This window comes from Ambystoma mexicanum, chromosome 8 (genome assembly GCF_040938575.1).
Source record: "Ambystoma mexicanum isolate Mex_15411 chromosome 8, UKY_AmexF1_1, whole genome shotgun sequence".
Taxonomy (NCBI): Eukaryota; Metazoa; Chordata; class Amphibia; order Caudata; family Ambystomatidae; genus Ambystoma; species Ambystoma mexicanum.
Window position 1 is genome coordinate 931,090,170 of NC_090929.1, and position 19,216 is coordinate 931,109,385.

A 19,216-nucleotide genomic window follows, 5' to 3' on the forward strand; every position below is an offset into this window, starting at 1 on the left:
GAAAAAAGAGAAAAAGCTGTCAGAGGTAACAGGGAGTACGAACTTGAAACGCCGTGAAGTAAATCGCGTGTGAAACGACAAGAAGTACAGAATTCACCCACTCGCTCTCCACGAAAAGCACGTACAAGGAAATGGTGTTCTACACGGACCTTTTATGCAGGCCCACACATCCAGCGTCACTTACGCAGCGTGTACGCGCTAGGGCCATTTCCACCAATTACACGCTTTGTCACTTCTGCGTGTAGGGCCATTTCCACCAATTACACGCTTTGTCACTTCTGCGTGTAGGGCCATTTTCACCAATTTCACGCTTTGTCACTTCTGCGTGTAGGTCCATTTTCACCAATTACACGCTTTGTCACTTCTGCATGTAGGTCCATTTTCACCAATTACACGCTTTGTCACTGCCGCGTGTATGCGCTAGGCCCATTCCCACCAATTACACACTTTGACACTCGGACGTGTCTTTCATTTTTTTCACACGCAACATTTTCCAACGTGTGCCCAATTCAACGTGCACGTGACTTCATAGAGGCGCATACGCTGGCGACGCGTTTACGCGCTAAGGGCCTTTCCTCGAATTACACGCAGACGTGTTGGATTTTCACGTGCCAAATCACTCCGTATCAAGCTGGCCACGCGTTCACACACGGAAGACCACGCTCCTGCCCAGAAGGCCAAATTACTGCCCCCAGAGCCCTGAGCACGCTCCCACCTGCCATCTGCTGCTGCCTGACTGCCTGCTGTCCACGTGCCCTGCCATTTGCTGCCTACACATCAGCCAGGGGTGCTGTTGCTGTGACCACCCCTGCTGGAACCGAAGATTCCCGACTGATTTTCCATCGCCCCACAGCCCAGCCCCAGGACCCAGTTGCCCACCCACTCCTGCCTCTGGGGTTGCCATGTCGGGCACTGCAACATCTGGCACCAGTGGCAACCCCCGGCCAAGGAGGCAGAGGGGCACCAGCTTCACTGCCACCGAAGTTGGTGTCCTGGTGGAGCATGTCCTGGGGCAGTATGATGCCCTCTTCGGAAGGTTGCGCGCCGACAAGGAAGGACGGACTCGGATCTGGATGGACATCGTGACTGCCATCAACGCGGAGGAGGTGGCAGTCCGCGACTACGAACGTGTCAGGAAGCGCTGGGAGGACTTCAGGTCCAGGACCCTCAACAAGGCCCGGCGCCTCATGAAGGCAGCGGATGCTAAGGGGCGCCGGGGCCACTTGTCGGAAGATCAGATGAGGGTCCTGGAAGGCATATCCCTAGCGCTCCACATCCAGGTCCTTGAGAAGCAGACCCGTCTGAAGTCGAGCGGTAAGTGTACATGCATACTGATTGTAAGCTGTGCGTGTGGTGGTGTGCCAGGAGTGTGCAGGTTGAACATGTATTTTTATGTGGCCAAGTAGGGGGGGTGTACAGGGCCGTGAGGGTGACACATGCGAGGGGTCTCATGTGTGACACATGGATGGTGCTTGTGTGTGTGGGCTTGCATGGCACAGGATGTGGAGGAATGATTGTCAGGTGTGACATGGATATCGATCAAAACACTGTGACAGTTGGCGGAGGTGTACACATGCATGCAAGTTTGGTGTTGTGTGTGCATGTGTAGTGTACTCCCTATGTTGCATGTGATGTGTGGATGACTTTTGGCTGCTCATGCTGTTGTATGTGAATGGATGGTGCTGGCTGTTGCATTATGGCTGTGGTATGGCTCATGTGTGCAAGTTGAAATGACATGTGTGTTGGGGATTGTGATGCCATGTCTGAGGTTTACCAATGCCACTCATGTATAACTGTCATGTGTGTATGAGTCCATTTTACAGTGCCCTGATGCCTGTGTTTGCTTTCTCCCTGTCTGCAGCGTCAATGATGAAGAGGGCGGAGAAGGTGCTGTGGAGCACAGCGGCAGGGGTCGCACCACCAGCCGGAGACGCAAGGCCCGGATCCCCTCCCAGGTTGTGATCTCGTCGGGGAGTGAGGAGTCTGGTGCCGCGTCCCAGGCCGCAGCTGCCGAGGGGAGGTCCAAGAGGCGGAGGTTGGAGTTGGACTCCTCGGCAGCAGAAGGGGCAGCTGGGACCCCACAGGGCCCAACGGGGGAAGATGGCACGGAGTCATCCAGGTTGGTGGGGGGTTTGGTGGAGGAGGAGGCCGTGCAAGCGACAGTGGCGGGGTCTGGAGGTGGGGATTCCACTGGTGCTAGTGGTGCAGTGCAGGATCAGGGACAGGAGGCAGCACAGGCCGCCGCGGAGGTGCCTGTGTGCAATCCTGTCCCTGCTCCTGTCACTGCATCATCTTGCACCAGCGGGGATGCCTACCTCCAGACCCGTTCTCAGGGAGAGGATTGGCTTACGACACCTGGCCTTCCACTCCCTGCGGATGTGGCTATCCTGCACCAGGTTGTGCCTGTCCAGGGTGGGGTGGCGTTGCGTCAACGGGCCATGCGAGCTGACCTGCAGTCTTTTCATGATGAGTCTGCACGTCTTCTCGCATGGCTCGTTGACCGTGTTGACCCACTGGGACAGCTCACCAGGGCTGGATTCCTCCATTTCCTGGACCTTGTTCCGACCCCCTTCTCCACAGAACCCCCTATGCTCCAGTCGTCCTCCATGCCATCTTCCCACCCATGTGTCACCTGGGTGCCCTGTGGAGCTGCCTCCGACTGTGCAGCCAGGCTGGTGGACAACAGATCCCTGCCACAGTCGGGAGTCGGACGTCCAGCAGGGGTGGCTACGTCAACGACTGCACCCCAGCTGGAGGAGGATGTGCAGGCACCATCGGACAGGGCACATGGACAGCAGCAGCTGCAGCAGCAGGAGGTTGTAGGTGGGAGCCACGATAGCTCGGGGCCTTCAACATCGGAGGGGCAGGCATCGGCAAGAGGGCAGGAGGACCCTGGACGGGAAGTGTCTTCCGTGTGGCAGCGGTTGGGCCACGCCATAGATGCGGAGCGACGGCAGGCAGAAGAGGCGCGGCTCACGATGGTCAGGGCGGAGAACTCCATGCGGAGGGCCCTGAGGCGGGCCGAGTGCCTCGAGGCAATCCGCAGGGAGTTGGAGGTGAACATGTCGGCGTCCCTGCGGACCCTTGGGGCCATGGAACAGGACCGCCTCCGGGACATAGACGAGGAGTTCGATGATGCCCTGGCCCGGAACACCACTAAGTGAGCCGCTGGACTGGCCCGCCGCCATTGTATATAGTTATTTAGTGATAGGTTTCCTTTGCAGTTTATTTTTCTTTGGAGTCGACGGACACTGCTCCACCTTTTGTATATAGTTCCATTTTAGATAGGTTTTTTGGTAGGTTTCATTTCTTCTCTTGGGATGATGGACCCTGAATACTTTGTACATAGTTGGACTTTGGATTTGGATATTTTTTTAACTATGAATATTTTTTGCCATGGAGCAATGGTTTTCTATTTCTTTTTTACCTTCATTTATTTTTCATGGACTTGAACTATTTTTTCGTATTGTCATTTATTGATTTCATTTTGAAAAGAGACAGCCTGCTTAATTTTTTAATTATTTTATTTGTGTATTTTGGTTGATTTTGATAGCCATTGCTGTTGTTTTTAATACATTATTTTGATTTTTTCATTCTTCAATGTGTGGTTTCATCTCATTGTTTTCATGCATGTCATGATATGGGTTTTCATGTTCCCTTGCAACCATTGTGTGTGTGTGAGACACGTGTTGATTTACATTGTTTCCATTGGAGTAGTATCATGGCACATGTAATACTTGGTTGTGTCTTTGGGCTGTGGTGGCTGGCCATGAGGCACATGCTTGAGGATTGTCAGGGCCTGTGGGCAGGGGGACATGAGTGGGGGCCTGGTGGAGGGTGCCCCTGGTGGCGGGGGGTGGGGGTGGTGGTAGACATGAGTGGGGGCCTGGTGGAGGCTGCCCCTGGTGGCTGGGGGGTGGGGGTGGTGGGAGACATGAGTGGGGGCCTGGTGGAGGCTGCCCCTGGTGGCTGGGGCGTGGGGGTGGTGGGAGACATGAGTGGGGGCCTGGTGGAGGGTGCCCCTGGTGGCTGGGGGGTGGGGGTGGTGGGAGACATGAGTGGGGGCCTGGTGGAGGGTGCCCCTGCACTGCTGGGGGGTGGGGGTGGTGGGAGACATGAGTGGGGGCCTGGTGGAGGGTGCCCCTGCACTGCTGGGGGGTGGGGGTGGTGGGAGACATGGGTGGGGGCCTGGTGGAGGGTGCCCCTGGTGGCTGGGGGGTGGGGGTGGTGGGAGACATGAGTGGGGGCCTGGTGGAGGGTGCCCCTGGTGGCTGGGGGGTGGGGGTGGTGGGAGACATGAGTAGGGGCCTGGTGGAGGCTGCCCCTGGTGGCTGGGGGGTGGGGGTGGTGGGGGACATGAGTGGGGGCCTGGTGGAGGGTGCCCCTGCACTGCTGGGGGGTGGGGGTGGTGGGAGACATGGGTGGGGGCCTGGTGGAGGGTGCCCCTGCACTGCTGGGGGGTGGGGGTGATAGGGGACATGAGTGGGGGCCTGGTGGAGGCTGCCCCTGCACTTCTGGGGGGTGGGGGTGGTGGGAGACATGAGTGGGGGCCTGGTGGAGGGTGCCCCTGGTGGCTGGGGGGTGGGGGTGGTGGGAGACATGAGTGGGGGCCTGGTGGAGGCTGCCCCTGGTGGCTGGGGGGTGGGGGTGGTGGTAGACATGAGTGGGGGCCTGGTGGAGGGTGCCCCTGCACTGCTGGGGGGTGGGGGTGGTGGGAGACATGGGTGGGGGCCTGGTGGAGGGTGCCCCTGGTGGCTGGGGGGTGGGGGTGGTGGTAGACATGAGTGGGGGCCTGGTGGAGGCTGCCCCTGCACTGCTGGGGGGTGGGGGTGGTGGGAGACATGAGTGGGGGCCTGGTGGAGGGTGCCCCTGCACTGCTTGGGGGTGGGGGTGGTGGGAGACATGAGTGGGGGCCTGGTGGAGGGTGCCCCTGGTGGCTGGGGGGTGGTGGTGGTGGTACACATGAGTGGGGTCCTGGTGGATGGCTGCCCCTGCACTGCTGGGGGGTGGGGGGGTGGGAGACATGAGTGGGGGCCTGGTGGAGGGTGCCCCTGCACTGCTGGGGGGTGGGGGTGGTGGGAGACATGAGTGGGGGCCTGGTGGAGGGTGCCCCTGGTGGCTGGGGAGTGGGGGTGGTGGTAGACATGAGTGGGGGCCTGGTGGAGGCTGCCCCTGCACTGCTGGGGGGTGGGGGTGGTGGGAGACATGAGTGGGGGCCTGGTGGAGGGTGCCCCTGGTGGCTGGGGGGTGGTGGTGGTGGTACACATGAGTGGGGTCCTGGTGGATGGCTGCCCCTGCACTGCTGGGGGGTGGGGGGGTGGGAGACATGAGTGGGGGCCTGGTGGAGGGTGCCCCTGCACTGCTGGGGGTTGGGGGTGGTGGGAGACATGAGTGGGGGCCTGGTGGAGGGTGCCCCTGGTGGCTGGGGGGTGGGGGTGGTGGTAGACATGAGTGGGGGCCTGGTGGAGGCTGCCCCTGCACTGCTGGGGGGTGGGGGTGGTGGGAGACATGAGTGGGGGCCTGGTGGAGGGTGCCCCTGCACTGCTGGGGGGTGGGGGTGGTGGGAGACATGAGTGGGGGCCTGGTGGAGGGTGCCCCTGGTGGCTGGGGGGTGGGGGTGGTGGTAGACATGAGTGGGTGCCTGGTGGAGGCTGCCGCCGCACTGCTGGGGGGTGGGGGTGGTGGGAGACATGAGTGGGGGCCTGGTGGAGGGTGCCCCTGGTGGCTGGGGGGTGGGGGTGGTGGGATACATGGGTGGGGGCCTGGTGGAGGGTGCCCCTGGTGGCTGGGGGGTGGGGGTGGTGGTAGACATGAGTGGGGGTCTGGTGGAGGCTGCCCCTGCACTGCTGGGGGGTGGGGGTGGTGGGAGACATGAGTGGGGGCCTGGTGGAGGGTGCCCCTGCACTGCTGGGGGGTGGGGGTGGTGGGAGACATGAGTGGGGGCCTGGTGGAGGGTGCCCCTGGTGGCTGGGGGGTGGGGGTGGTGGTAGACATGAGTGGGGGCCTGGTGGAGGCTGCCCCTGCACTGCTGGGGGGTGGGGGTGGTGGGAGACATGAGTGGGGGCCTGGTGGAGGCTGCCCCTGCACTGCTGGGGGGTGGGGGTGGTGGGAGACATGAGTGGGGGCCTGGTGGAGGGTGCCCCTGGTGGCTGGGGGGTGGGGGTGGTGGGAGACATGAGTGGGGGCCTGGTGGATGCTGCCCCTGCACTGCTGGGGGGTGGGGGTGGTGGCAGACATGAGTGGGGGCCTGGTGGAGGGTGCCCCTGGTGGCTGGGGGGTGGGGGTGGTGGGAGACATGAGTGGGGGCCTGGTGGGGGGTGCCCCTGCACTGCTGGGGGGTGGGGGTGGTGGGAGACATGCGTGGGGGCCTGGTGGAGGGTGCCTCTGGTGGCTGGGGGGTGGGGGTGGTGGGAGACATGAATGGGGGCCTGGTGGAGGGTGCCCCTGGTGGCTGGGGGGTGGGGGTGGTGGGAGACATGAGTGGGGGCCTGGTGGAGGCTGCCCCTGCACTGCTGGGGGGTGGGGGTGGTGGGAGACATGCGTGGGGGCCTGGTGGAGGGTGCCCCTGGTGGCTGGGGGGTGGGGGTGGTGGGAGACATGAGTGGGGGCCTGGTGGAGGCTGCCCCTGGTGGCTGGGGGGTGGGGGTGGTGGTAGACATGAGTGGGGGCCTAGTGGAGGGTGCCCCTGCACTGCTGGGGGGTGGGGGTGGTGGGAGACATGGGTGGGGGCCTGGTGGAGGGTGCCCCTGGTGGCTGGGGGGTGGGGGTGGTGGTAGACATGAGTGGGGGCCTGGTGGAGGCTGCCCCTGCACTGCTGGGGGGTGGGGGTGGTGGGAGACATGAGTGGGGGCCTGGTGGAGGGTGCCCCTGCACTGCTGGGGGGTGGGGGTGGTGGGAGACATGAGTGGGGGCCTGGTGGAGGGTGCCCCTGGTGGCTGGGGGGTGGGGGTGGTGGTAGACATGAGTGGGGGCCTGGTGGAGGCTGCCCCTGCACTGCTGGGGGGTGGGGGTGGTCGGAGACATGAGTGGGGGCCTGGTGGAGGGTGCCCCTGAACTGCTGGGGGGTGGGGGTGGTGGGATACATGAGTGGGGGCCTGGTGGAGGGTGCCCCTGGTGGCTGGGGGGTGGGGGTGGTGGTAGACATGAGTGGGGGCCTGGTGGAGGCTGCCCCGGCACTGCTGGGGGGTGGGGGTGGTGGGAGACATGAGTGGGGGCCTGGTGGAGGGTGCCCCTGCACTGCTGGGGGGTGGGGGTGGTGGGAGACATGAGTGGGGGCCTGGTGGAGGGTGCCCCTGGTGGCTGGGGGGTGGGGGTGGTGGTAGACATGAGTGGGGGCCTGGTGGAGGCTGCCCCTGCACTGCTGGGGGGTGGGGGTGGTGGGAGACATGAGTGGGGGCCTGGTGGAGGGTGCCCCTGGTGGCTGGGGGGTGGGGGTGGTGGGATACATGGGTGGGGGCCTGGTGGAGGGTGCCCCTTGTGGCTGGGGGGTGGGGGTGGTGGTAGACATGAGTGGGGGCCTGGTGGAGGCTGCCCCTGCACTGCTGGGGGGTGGGGGTGGTGGGAGACATGAGTGGGGGCCTGGTGGAGGGTGCCCCTGCACTGCTGGGGGGTGGGGGTGGTGGGAGACATGAGTGGGGGCCTGGTGGAGGGTGCCCCTGGTGGCTGGGGGGTGGGGGTGGTGGTAGACATGAGTGGGAGCCTGGTGGAGGCTGCCCCTGCACTGCTGGGGGGTGGGGGTGGTGGGAGACATGAGTGGGGGCCTGGTGGAGGGTGCCCCTGGTGGCTGGGGTGTGGGGGTGGTGGGAGACATGAGTGGGGGCCTGGTGGAGGCTGCCCCTGCACTGCTGGGGGGTGGGGGTGGCGGGAGACATGAGTGGGGGCCTGGTGGAGGGTGCCCCTGGTGGCTGGGGGGTGGGGGTGGTGGGAGACATGAGTGGGGGCCTGGTGGAGGGTGCCCCTGCACTGCTGGGGGGTGGGGGTGGTGGGAGACATGAGTGGGGGCCTGGTGGAGGGTGCCCCTGGTGACTGGGGGGTGAGGGTGGTGGTAGACATGAGTGGGGGCCTGGTGGAGGCTGCCCCTGCACTGCTGGGGGGTGGGGGTGGTGGGAGACATGAGTGGGGGCCTGGTGGAGGCTGCCCCTGCACTGCTGGGTGGTGGGGGTGGTGGGAGACATGAGTGGGGGCCTGGTGGAGGGTGCCCCTGCACTGCTGGGGGGTGGGGGTGGTGGGAGACATGAGTGGGGGCCTGGTGGAGGGTGCCCCTGGTGGCTCGGGGGTGGGGGTGGTGGTAGACATGAGTGGGGGCCTGGTGGAGGCTGCCCCTGCACTGCTGGGGGGTGGGGGTGGTGGGAGACATGAGTGGGGGCCTGGTGGAGGGTGCCCCTGGTGGCTGGGGGGTGGGGGTGGTGGGATACATGGGTGGGGGCCTGGTGGAGGGTGCCCCTGGTGGCTAGGGGGTGGGGGTGGTGGTAGACATGAGTGGGGGCCTGGTGGAGGCTGCCCCTGCACTGCTGGGGGGTGGGGGTGATGGGAGACATGAGTGGGGGCCTGGTGGAGGCTGCCCCTGCACTGCTGGGGAATGGGGGTGGTGGGAGACATGAGTGGGGGCCTGGTGGAGGGTGCCCCTGGTGGCTGGGGGGTGGGGGTGGTGGTAGACATGAGTGGGGGCCTGGGGGAGGCTTCCCCTGCACTGCTGGGGGGTGGGGGTGGTGGGAGACATGAGTGGGGGCCTGGTGGAGGCTGCCCCTGCACTGCTGGGGGGTGGGGGTGGTGGGAGACATGAGTGGGGGCCTGGTGGAGGGTGCCCCTGGTGGCTGGGGGGTGGGGGTGGTGGGAGACATGAGTGGGGGCCTGGTGGAGGCTGCCCCTGCACTGCTGGAGGGTGGGGGTGGTGGGAGACATGAGTGGGGGCCTGGTGGAGGGGTCCCCTGGTGGCTGGGGGGTGGGGGTGGTGGGAGACATGAGTGGGGGCCTGGTGGAGGGTGCCCCTGGTGGCTGGGGGGTGGGGGTGGTGGGAGACATGAGTGGGGGCCTGGTGGAGGCTGCCCCTGCACTGCTGGGGGGTGGGGGTGGTGGGAGACATGAGTGGGGGCCTGGTGGAGGGTGCCCCTGGTGGCTGGGGGGTGGGGGTGGTGGGAGACATGAGTGGGGGCCTGGTGGAGGGTGCCCCTGGATGCTGGGGGGTGGGGGTGGTGGGAGACATGAGTGGGGGCCTGGTGGAGGGTGCCCCTGCACTGCTGGGGGGTGGGGGTGGTGGGAGACATGGGTGGGGGCCTGGTGGAGGCTGCCCCTGCACTGCTGGGGGGTGGGGGTGCAGGGGGACATGAGCAGGTGTGCAGGGTAGTCCCCTGTTTTGTGGGCTGCCTGCAGGGCCCGTGGAGGGTGTACAGGGAACACCTGTGAGGACCCACCCAGCCTAATCGCGTGTGTAACTTCCCACGCACCCCTGTAATACACGTACCAAGCCAAATCGCGTGTGATAATTCCCGCGCACCCCTGTAATACACGTACCTGGCCAAATCGCATGTGAGAATTCCCACGCACCCCTGTAATACACGTACCCAGCCGAATCGCGTGTAAAACTTCCCGTGTACCCCTGTAATACACGTACCCAGCCAAATCGCGTGTGATAATTCCCGCGTACCCCTGTGATACACGTGCCCTGGCTAATCGCGTGTAAAACTTCACGCGTACCCCTGTAATACACGTACCCTGGCCAATCGCGTGTTAAACTTCCCGCGTACCCCTGTAATACACGTACCCTGGCTAATCGCGTGTATAACTTCATGCGTACCCCTGATATGCACGTTACCCGCTTTGCGTTCCTTGTTTGGCAGCCCTGTAAACTGGTCCAGGGTTAGCGCAGCCCTTTGCGATGATTTTGCGATTTTGATGGCTTTTCCTTGCGCGAGGGCGTTCTTGGGGGCGTTACTGGCGCTGCTGCAGGGTCGCTGCGATACTCTGCGCCACGGCTGGTTTGGGAGCCTAAAATCCATGAATACACTGTGCGCGGAAATCGGTTTTAGCGCACGTGCCTGGCGCAGACAATCGCACGCGGACACTCTGCGCCAGCCGCTTGCGACACTTTTCTGCGAAATTCTATGAATTACCCTGTTATTATTTACATACCCCTGCTTTCGAAGTAAAATACATAGGTGGCTCTGGGCTGTGCATATTACAACAACTGTAGTCAAAGGTACATTACATACTTCCAGCATGCATACACCTTTGTACACTTAATATGTAAGTATAATAATTGAAATGTTAAGGCCTCTTCCTTTAACTATTTTCTTTCTCATATATTTAAAAGCATTATATAATCAGTTCATAAAAACCCACAACAGTCTGGTTCAGTATTTGGGAGTCACCAAACAATTCATGAGGATTCACAGTGCACAGCTCTAAATATAACGTTTACTACCAGTATAATCAGGAAACTATTTGAAAAGTATGTGTGATAGCCTGGACTCACCCTGTGTCAATTTCCATAAACCTTTTGACAGAAACAAAGGATTATTCTCACGTTCACGCTTTGTCACTTCTCCTCCCCAGGTCCTTGAACAATGAAACTGCCCATATTGGCACCAGTGGTTCAGAAAGCACCCTCTTCTCCTTGAATGTTATGCCTGCTTTCCCTTGTCCATCTATGTGTGAGTAGTTTTCTGAATTATTCATGAATTTATTTTTCTTTATTGAAACATAAAAATATAATAATCAATGATACAGAGATAAAACAAGCAGCATAAAATTACAACAAGATAAATAAATAAAGATAACAATACATTTGAAGCTAAATTAATTGATTATAAAATTCTTAAGAATAGAATACAGGGCAAAACACCAATTTTCAAAGGGAGTTATTTACAAACTACATTCACTGCAGCGCAAGAAAGCAGTTGAGTTCTAATCTGCAATGTGACTAGACCAAAGGAAGCCAATCTATAAACTACAAGTGCGCCATTCGATGTAAGAAACTCAAGAACAGCTGGCCCACACTGTTGGAGTCCCTGTATCAGAAATCTTCTATGTTACATGTTCTCAAATCATAAGGCTCTCACAAAGAGTCCTGCCAGAATGCAAGAATCCGTGCTCAAATGTACTGCAAAGTGTAAGAAAACAATTGCAAGAGTATATTTCTGCTAGAAGAAAGATGTCTGATTCCAAAAGAGACAACTGGCCTGATTTTCATCATCAGATATATGTAAAACATGTTCTATCATCAAGTATGCTCAATAAATGGATTTTGTTATGTGTTTATCAAACCTGTTTTACTGGGACCCATCCCCGATATGCATAACAATTTTGAGAAATGAAAGAGGTAAGGAGTCATAGTTAAACATTCCAGGGGTGGCCATGAGAAGGGAAGATGTGGGTGAATGCACTCACATGCCTAGCACAGGGGAGCAAAGATTTTACATGATGGCTAAACAAGACAGTAATTTAAATCAATAGTATTTGAACCAGGGGATGCAATGTTGGGTGGGTTATCTAATATTTCTGCTGGTTTTTGCTTGACTCATTAGCATGATTCTTGGAGTTATATACGTGTGGTTTCCTGATATAAACCTGGGAAAATACTTGCAGTTTTTGGATAGGTATGCTTGTCTGGATTGAGTTGACTCACTGGTATATTTTCTTTTCGGTCGATTGCATTTTGTGGATCCAAAATTGTTTCTGGTATTCTGGTTAAATAAAACATTAGTAATAGGATAAGATAAAAAAGGACACAAAAAAGGCATTACTTGGGCATGGGATATCAATATATGCCCAAACTAAATAGGGAGAGTTGGGGCACAATACAGTTTGACTGCCCAATAAACCCTTTCACGACCACTCAGCGCAGTCTCTTAAGCAGCAGGCCCAAACACCCCCATGCCAGCCACCCCACAGGCAACAACCAAAGGAGCACGATTAATGTTGGCATTTGTTGTAGAAGTGCAGTCAGGAGAAAGCACCTCACGTGCACCTGGGACAAAAATTATGTTGAATGCACTTCCCTACTACACCACATCCATGACAAGGGGAGGTGAAGTATATGGATTTGATCCTACCTCACTGCAAATGCTGCTATGAGAGGTACCAGGAACACCAATGGCAGACAGAGGAGAGTCAACATTGCTCACGGTTCATGATCCATGGACATCAGGAGCTTTGTGTATTTTAGCAAAGGAGTTTCCTAATATCATAGATGAACCACAGTGATTCATAGAGAACTCCTTAATGTTATTCAGTGTTGTAACCCAGCATGGGCTGTTATGACCAGCTTATGTGAATAGTAATGCTTCCAGAGGTTAGGCAGCGAGTGACAGATCATGCTGTTTGGCCAGCCGCAAAACCCAGGTGCAGAGAATGCCCTAGAACAAGCTCAAGATAGATTGAAAGTGGCTATACCTTAAATATGCTGGGGGAAAGCTTATTGGTGTGAAGATAGGGAACAGTGAGCAGAACAAAGGGGAATCACTGACTGCTTAATAAGATCAGTTGAAGATTGTGTTCACCCAACTCTCGGGTATGATCAAGCCAGGTGAGACAGCATAGGAAGAGATAGCTAAAAGACAGGCTCAACTTAACACCATTAGAAATGGATAACAGAATAAGCCATTGTCAAAGCTACTTGCTGTTGTGAATCATTATGAAATCCGAAAAAGGAAATACTGTTGACAAATTGGGCTGATAGCATTCTTTGCACTTATTGACCCAATACTTTACACACCTGCCTTACCCCTCCCATTTTTTTGTCTTTTTGGACCCCATTTAGATCCAATTTGCCCTGAGGAAGGCTCTTCAATCAATGCCAAGAAAGATGGCAATAGCCGAAACGCGCCTCTAGTACAGCACATATATCAAAATTGCAAGAACTGATGGTCTTTGTGTGCACTACTATTTACCCACAGTTTGAAGACTGGCACGTAGGCAGCTTTACCAAACATGATCATACTTTGATCATGAATACACACAAAGGATAAGAACCTTTGACTAAAGACAGTTTGAATAATACTGTGCAAATATAAAATAATAAGTCTAATTTCGCAATGTATATGCTTAATGTGATTTCTTTTTACTTTGAATTGATCTCTGTTTGAACATGTTTTAATCATTTAGCTAATTATTTCTCTTTTCATTGTTTATGTTTTCTGAACAACTTATGCGAAAAAGCTCTACTGCATTGTCCAGAATTATTATTTTTCACTTTTTTTCTGGTTGTATATTGGACATTTTAACCAATTTCCCCCTTTTTTTCATTAAAAAATGTATGGTCAATTTCTTTGCTCCATTTGTTCTCCTTGGTACTTTCCTATGTGTCTGACTCTTTAGGAGCAGAATACTTGTTGGTTTGGAAAACTAATTATAAAACTGGACCTTAATTTTATGGTCATTTTACAGTGAGAGTTACAACTTTTTTTGTTTACCTTATACTTTGCCCCGAACTCACACTGAACACGCTGGGGGCTCCCCTTTTTTCGTAAAATGCGAATCATTATGTGGCATGCCGGGAACAAAATAAGGAGAATATTGAGAATAAACAAACAACTTGCATAATCTGCAAGTACAAGCACATCCACCTCAAGTGACAAGGTGGGGGTTCTGGGGAGAATTCAGATATAGAGGCAGAGTAGAGGCCCCACCACCAGCTGCTGCCAGACCATAGAGATATCAAGGGCTACAGCAAGTATCTGTCCAATTACTTTTCCATGGGAAACAGAGATACATAGAGCCCGTGGACAATTGGGCTGGGGGGGATAGCTCAGGGACAACACACCTTGGGCCTCATTACACGGATGGCGGTAGGGATTTACCGGTACCGGTAAATCCCTACCGCCTTACTACGAGGTCCCTTTGCGGGTTGGGGGATTTAATGCCTGCTTTTTGCAGGCATTAAAATCCAACCCGCTAAGGGACTTCAGAGCTAATTACGGCACCGCAAAATTGCGGTGCCGTAATTAGCGCCTTCCCCATTCCCATAGAGCCCTATAGGGCAGAAATAGGAATGGGGAAGGGCAATGGCGAAAGGGGGATTTACCGCCCCTCCAAACTTGGAATGGGGCGGTAAATCCCCTTTCCGCCAAGGCGGTGCCGGTATTTTACCGGCATGAGCCATGGCGCTAATAGCGCCATGGCTCACCGCCTACCGGGTAATGAGGCCCCTTGTCTTGAAAGCAAGACACCAATGAGCAGCATGGGTTTGATAGCTAGTCTCACAATTTGAGGCCGGACTCTGGCATGAAGCACCATATGAAACAAAAATCCAAAACACAACTTTTTTTGTTATTATACTGATATCCGTCTATGTGTAACTGCTGTAAGCAAAAAAGAAACGGGAAGAATGAGTGCCCCAATACACACCAGGACATCATGTTCTCTAATCCCCAGGACCAGAGTTTTAATCAGGCTCACATTGAGTCCACATGCAAGATTCCCAAATAAACCGTCTGCTACCCCTGACACCTTTCCAAAAACAAATGCTCAGAGTCTCTTCCCTTCTGGCTAGCTAACCACCGTTCGTGGACCGTGATCCTTTCTGACTTGAAGCAATAGATACTCTCTCTATTGAACCCTAAATTCCCATAAAACAGGAAGTTCTTCATGTTCAGCGTGAAGTAAAAGTTGAGAATGTGGCCTGTTTCATAGACACTGATAGCAGAAGATCTGCACTTCACTCTGAATATTTCTCAGAAATCCCAACCGTAAAGGCAGTTGGCATTTCTGTTTTCCCTGTGCTCCAGTCAATTTGCTGGGTGCATATTTGTTATGCAAACTCAGGTGTCCTATTCACTGCACACCAAAGGGGTGTTTTGAGTGCCCCTGCCCAAACGGCCAAGAAAAGGACACGTGATCTCTGTTTGGGCATACTGACCAGAGAATGGCTTGGCCCTGGTTTCTCCTCGGTGAGATGGAGTGAGGCCATACATCACAGCCATCAAGATTTCCAGGATGTTGCTCTTATCCTCTCTAGCCCTCAGCATTATTACTGTGTGGGTTACTACCTCTTACACATACATTCAAGTCCATAGCATAGTGGTGTTATTGGAGGAGCGAAGAGCCCATCATTAAAAGCAATGAGCTCTCATCATTTCTAATCTGTTGCAACTTCCGACCTGAAGCACTTCTTTAAGGTTCAGAGAACTCAGAAAATACAAATAAATGGCCTTCTCTTTTAGTAGCAAGAGCTGCAAATATATCATGTTAGTGTCTGTATGTGTCAACTGTAACCAGGTGAGAAGTCCTTCCACTAGTTCTAATCAACCCAACCGGTCATTGAACCCTTACCCCTGATAGATTACCCATGCATATGCTGTTAATCCATCTCAGGTTTGCCAATTTCAAGGATTGGACTGCAGTGTCCAATGAAGCTTTGGCTCAATGCACAGCCCCACAGAAAGCCGAAGAAACACACATTGTGAGTTTGATATTTTAACGAAAGGGTTCAAGGGCTCCACCGCAAACAATGCAATACCATCTCTTCTCCAATGGGAGTGATCGACATTTCTCGCTTCAGGTCAAATGTGCTTGCTTCTTTCTGTTCCATCAAAATGAGACTCAAAAGAAGCATATGTACATATATGCAATACTCATGTGTCTGCGAGGTCACTTGCTCTGGGATCAGATCTACACTGGTGTGTGCCTTACAAAACCAGTAGTAGAGATTTGGCACTCATGCTTTGTTGGATCAAACTTCCTCGAAGCCATAGTGAACCACAGATGGGGAACAACACAATATGATTATGGGGGTCATTCAAACCCTGGCGGTAGCCATGCTGCCATTTGCGGCATGGCTACCCCCATTCCGGGTACCGGGCCTGGGTTCCTGGAATGGGGAAATACAGGGCCATTCTGACCTTGGAAGGCCTGGTATTTCCCCATTCCAGGAACCCAGACCCTGTACATCCCCATTCCCATTCGAGCCCCCATTGGGCTCAATGGGAATGGGGAGGATGCAAACAACAGCCCCGTTAATAATGGGCCCGTTATTTGCATCCTGGTCTGCTCGCAGGACCTGCCAAGGACGCCTGGTATTACCAGGCGTACTTACTGGGTCCCGCAAGCAAACCTTGTAATGCGACGGTAGGGGGCCAGCAGCTCTACCGGCCCCGTTAACCGCCTACCGACAGGGTCGTAATGACCCCCTATGTCTTTAAAAATGGTGGCATGACCATTTTCATGTAAGAATTAACTAAACCAAACATTATTTAGAACAACAACACTTGCTTCCCAATTACTCACACACACTGCTCAGAGATGCAATTACGCCACTAAAAGCTGTTAGGCATATTTGTGTACACAATTTATGGCCACATTAACTCTCAATATTTCTAATGTGATTTTTTTTTCTTTTCGTTTTTAGGTTTTCTATATGGTTTAATATTTCCCTACGTGTCCCTCTTCAATAATTTGCAGGTCTTATTGCCCTACCTTGCATACATGTAGCAAGATTAAGCCAGTAAACACAATAACCTTGCCCACAGGAACTCATCAATATATGGATCCACCTTTATGCCCTCAGAAGGAAATTATAATTAGGTTACTGCACGTGCTTCAGATATGTTCATGCTAGATTATGTAAACTCAGAGAGCAGCAAGGTCAAAGCCACCAGTGGCATGATTCATGGAAGTGTTTTGTAATGGTGCAATCTCATAGGAAAAAGTTCCATGAATCAGGCCGTAGGTTTATGGTTGAGATGCATCAGGAGACCCCATTCAATTGCCTGAATAGTTGTCACAAAAGCAGACGGGGAATAGTCTTGGATCGGAGCAAGTTAACCTATGTATGTATATATGTGTGTATGTATGCATGTATTTACTGAGTTAGTTACTGTTGTAGTTTTGTGCAATCTGCTTTGTTGCGCCACACATGGTGAGCGGGAAAAGGTAAGAGAGGGTGAAGAAAATAGGGTGTCTAAGCTGAATGGTAGATTTGGACCATTCTTTAATAGATAAGGTACTGGGAAAGGGTGAAATGCAGTAGAGACATGATATGATATGATATCGCATTTATAACGCGCCTATACACAAGTGTTTCAAGGTGTGACGAGGCAAGGGAGCGGGGACAGAAAGAAGACAAAGACAACGATCTTACTAGGCCTGGTGACATTGAGATTGCACAAGTGTAGAGGACGGGGGAGACTGTAAGTGGGGGGGGGGAGGGAGAGGGGCAGTGCCATACATTGAATCAACAGTAAAGAATAAATAAAATAAACACAACAGAGGGAAAAGTGTGTCCAGCTAGTGGCAAATGCAGGAGTAAGTGCAGATATCAAGTGTCAGGAGATGGTGGGGACTGTAGGGATACAGAAAAAACAGCCCCCACATGCAGGGGTTGCCCGGGAGGCAGTGCAGGTGTGCAGCTGGCGGGGAGTGAGCCTGGGCCCGAGATCAGAGGGTAGCCAGGTGACCGGTGCAGTTTCAAATTGCACAAAGTATAACAGAAATTGAAGTGCATAAAGTACAAAGTGGAGAGGAAAAAGGTAGCCAGTTCATAAAAGTTCCCCAAAGACAGTGGGCCTCATTAGGACCCTGGCGGAGAGGGTATTACGCCAGCGTAGTGCATGGCGTACCTCTCCGCCATACTACGAGTTCCCGTAGCGCCATGGAGGTTTTCTCCGCCTGGTTTTACCAGCCGGAGAAAACCATGGCGCTACGGGACCTCGTTGTTAATTACGCCACCGTATTTTACGGTGGCGTAATTAACTCCTTCCCCACTCCCATTATACCCTATGGGGCAAGAATGGGAATGGGGAAGGGCAGAATGGGGATTGGGGATTTACCGCTCCGCCGAGGTCGGAATGGGGCGGTAAATCCGCCAACCCCCATGGCGCTATCGGCGGCTTTCCGCCATGCTTCGCGGTGCATTTAGCACCGCGAAATCCGCCTGGGTCCTAATGAGGCCCAGTGTGTCTTCTGCCGAATGCCTTCATCAGTTACCAATGCAAGCTTGAACATAAATCATTTAATTAACTTCTAGTACAGGTGGGGATCATATAGTTAGTTCAGGCATCCAAAGTGGAGAGTGGGAGTGCACAGCGAGAGTGAACTTTTCATTCAAATATAGTTCAGCCTTCTATACTAACATATATCATCAAGGGACTGAACAGTGAAGGTAAAAAGCTGATTGCAAAGCATTCTTCAATGCGATTTTCTCATTGAAAACGCTTTTGTAAATCATGCACTCAAAATGTCCCCCGTAGCTGATTATTTCAGAGTGAAAGGCTTTGATGGATTTTGCAGATAGAATAATGAAACAGCATCTTCAAGTTACCATGATGTTAAGATGGATTTCTGAACTCGGACCTGGAGGGGCAGAGGTTCAGAAGGCCAGCCTAGTTTCTTGGAAAAGGGTAACCTCTGGACAAGCCAGACCCATCATGGTAGCAATGGCGGCGGTCAAGACTAAGGGCCTCATTACACGGACAGCCGTAAGGGTTAACGGTCACCGTTAATGGTACCGGTGACCGTCAACCCTTACCGCCTTACTACGAGGTCCCTTTGCGGGTTGGAGACTTTAACGCCTGCTTTTTGCAGGCGTTAAAAACCAACCCGCAAAGGGACCAGGGAGCTAATTACGGTACAGCAATTTGTGGTGCCGTAATTAGCACCTTCCCCATTCCCATTATGCCCTATGGGGCAAAAATGGGAATGGGGAAGGGCAATGGGGGAAGGGGGAATTACCGCCCCACCAACCTTGGAATAGGGCGGTAATTCCCCTTTCCTCCAAGGCGGTGCCAGTATTTTACCGGCATGGACCAAGGTGCTAATAGCACCTTGGTCCACCGCCGTCCGTGTAATGAGGCCCTAAGTCTCATGAGGGGTTTGGGTGACTGAAAGACCTCAATGAGCACACAGAGCAAGGACACTTACAAATTACTCCAGACAGGTGTTATATTAAAAATATAGACACATTACAAGGCCTTTGTAACATCGACCATAGCAAAGAATCACCAAAACATCAGAATCAATACAATATATATACAAGACCGAAGGACCTAAGGAGTTATGAGCACGTAATATGTAGACCACCTAGATGGGGAGGAAAACAGGCAGTGCAAATAATCATTAGTCCCAGTTCGACATCAGAATTTCACCTAACTAGGAGGAAGTCTGAGCCCTATGAAGAGAGGATCCTTATGCTCAATAGTACATGCACGCGCTTGTGCCAATGGACAAAAATAGGGTCTCTTCAAGGGTTTCTGACTGTTCAGGAAGGTGGATGAAGTGATGAAGA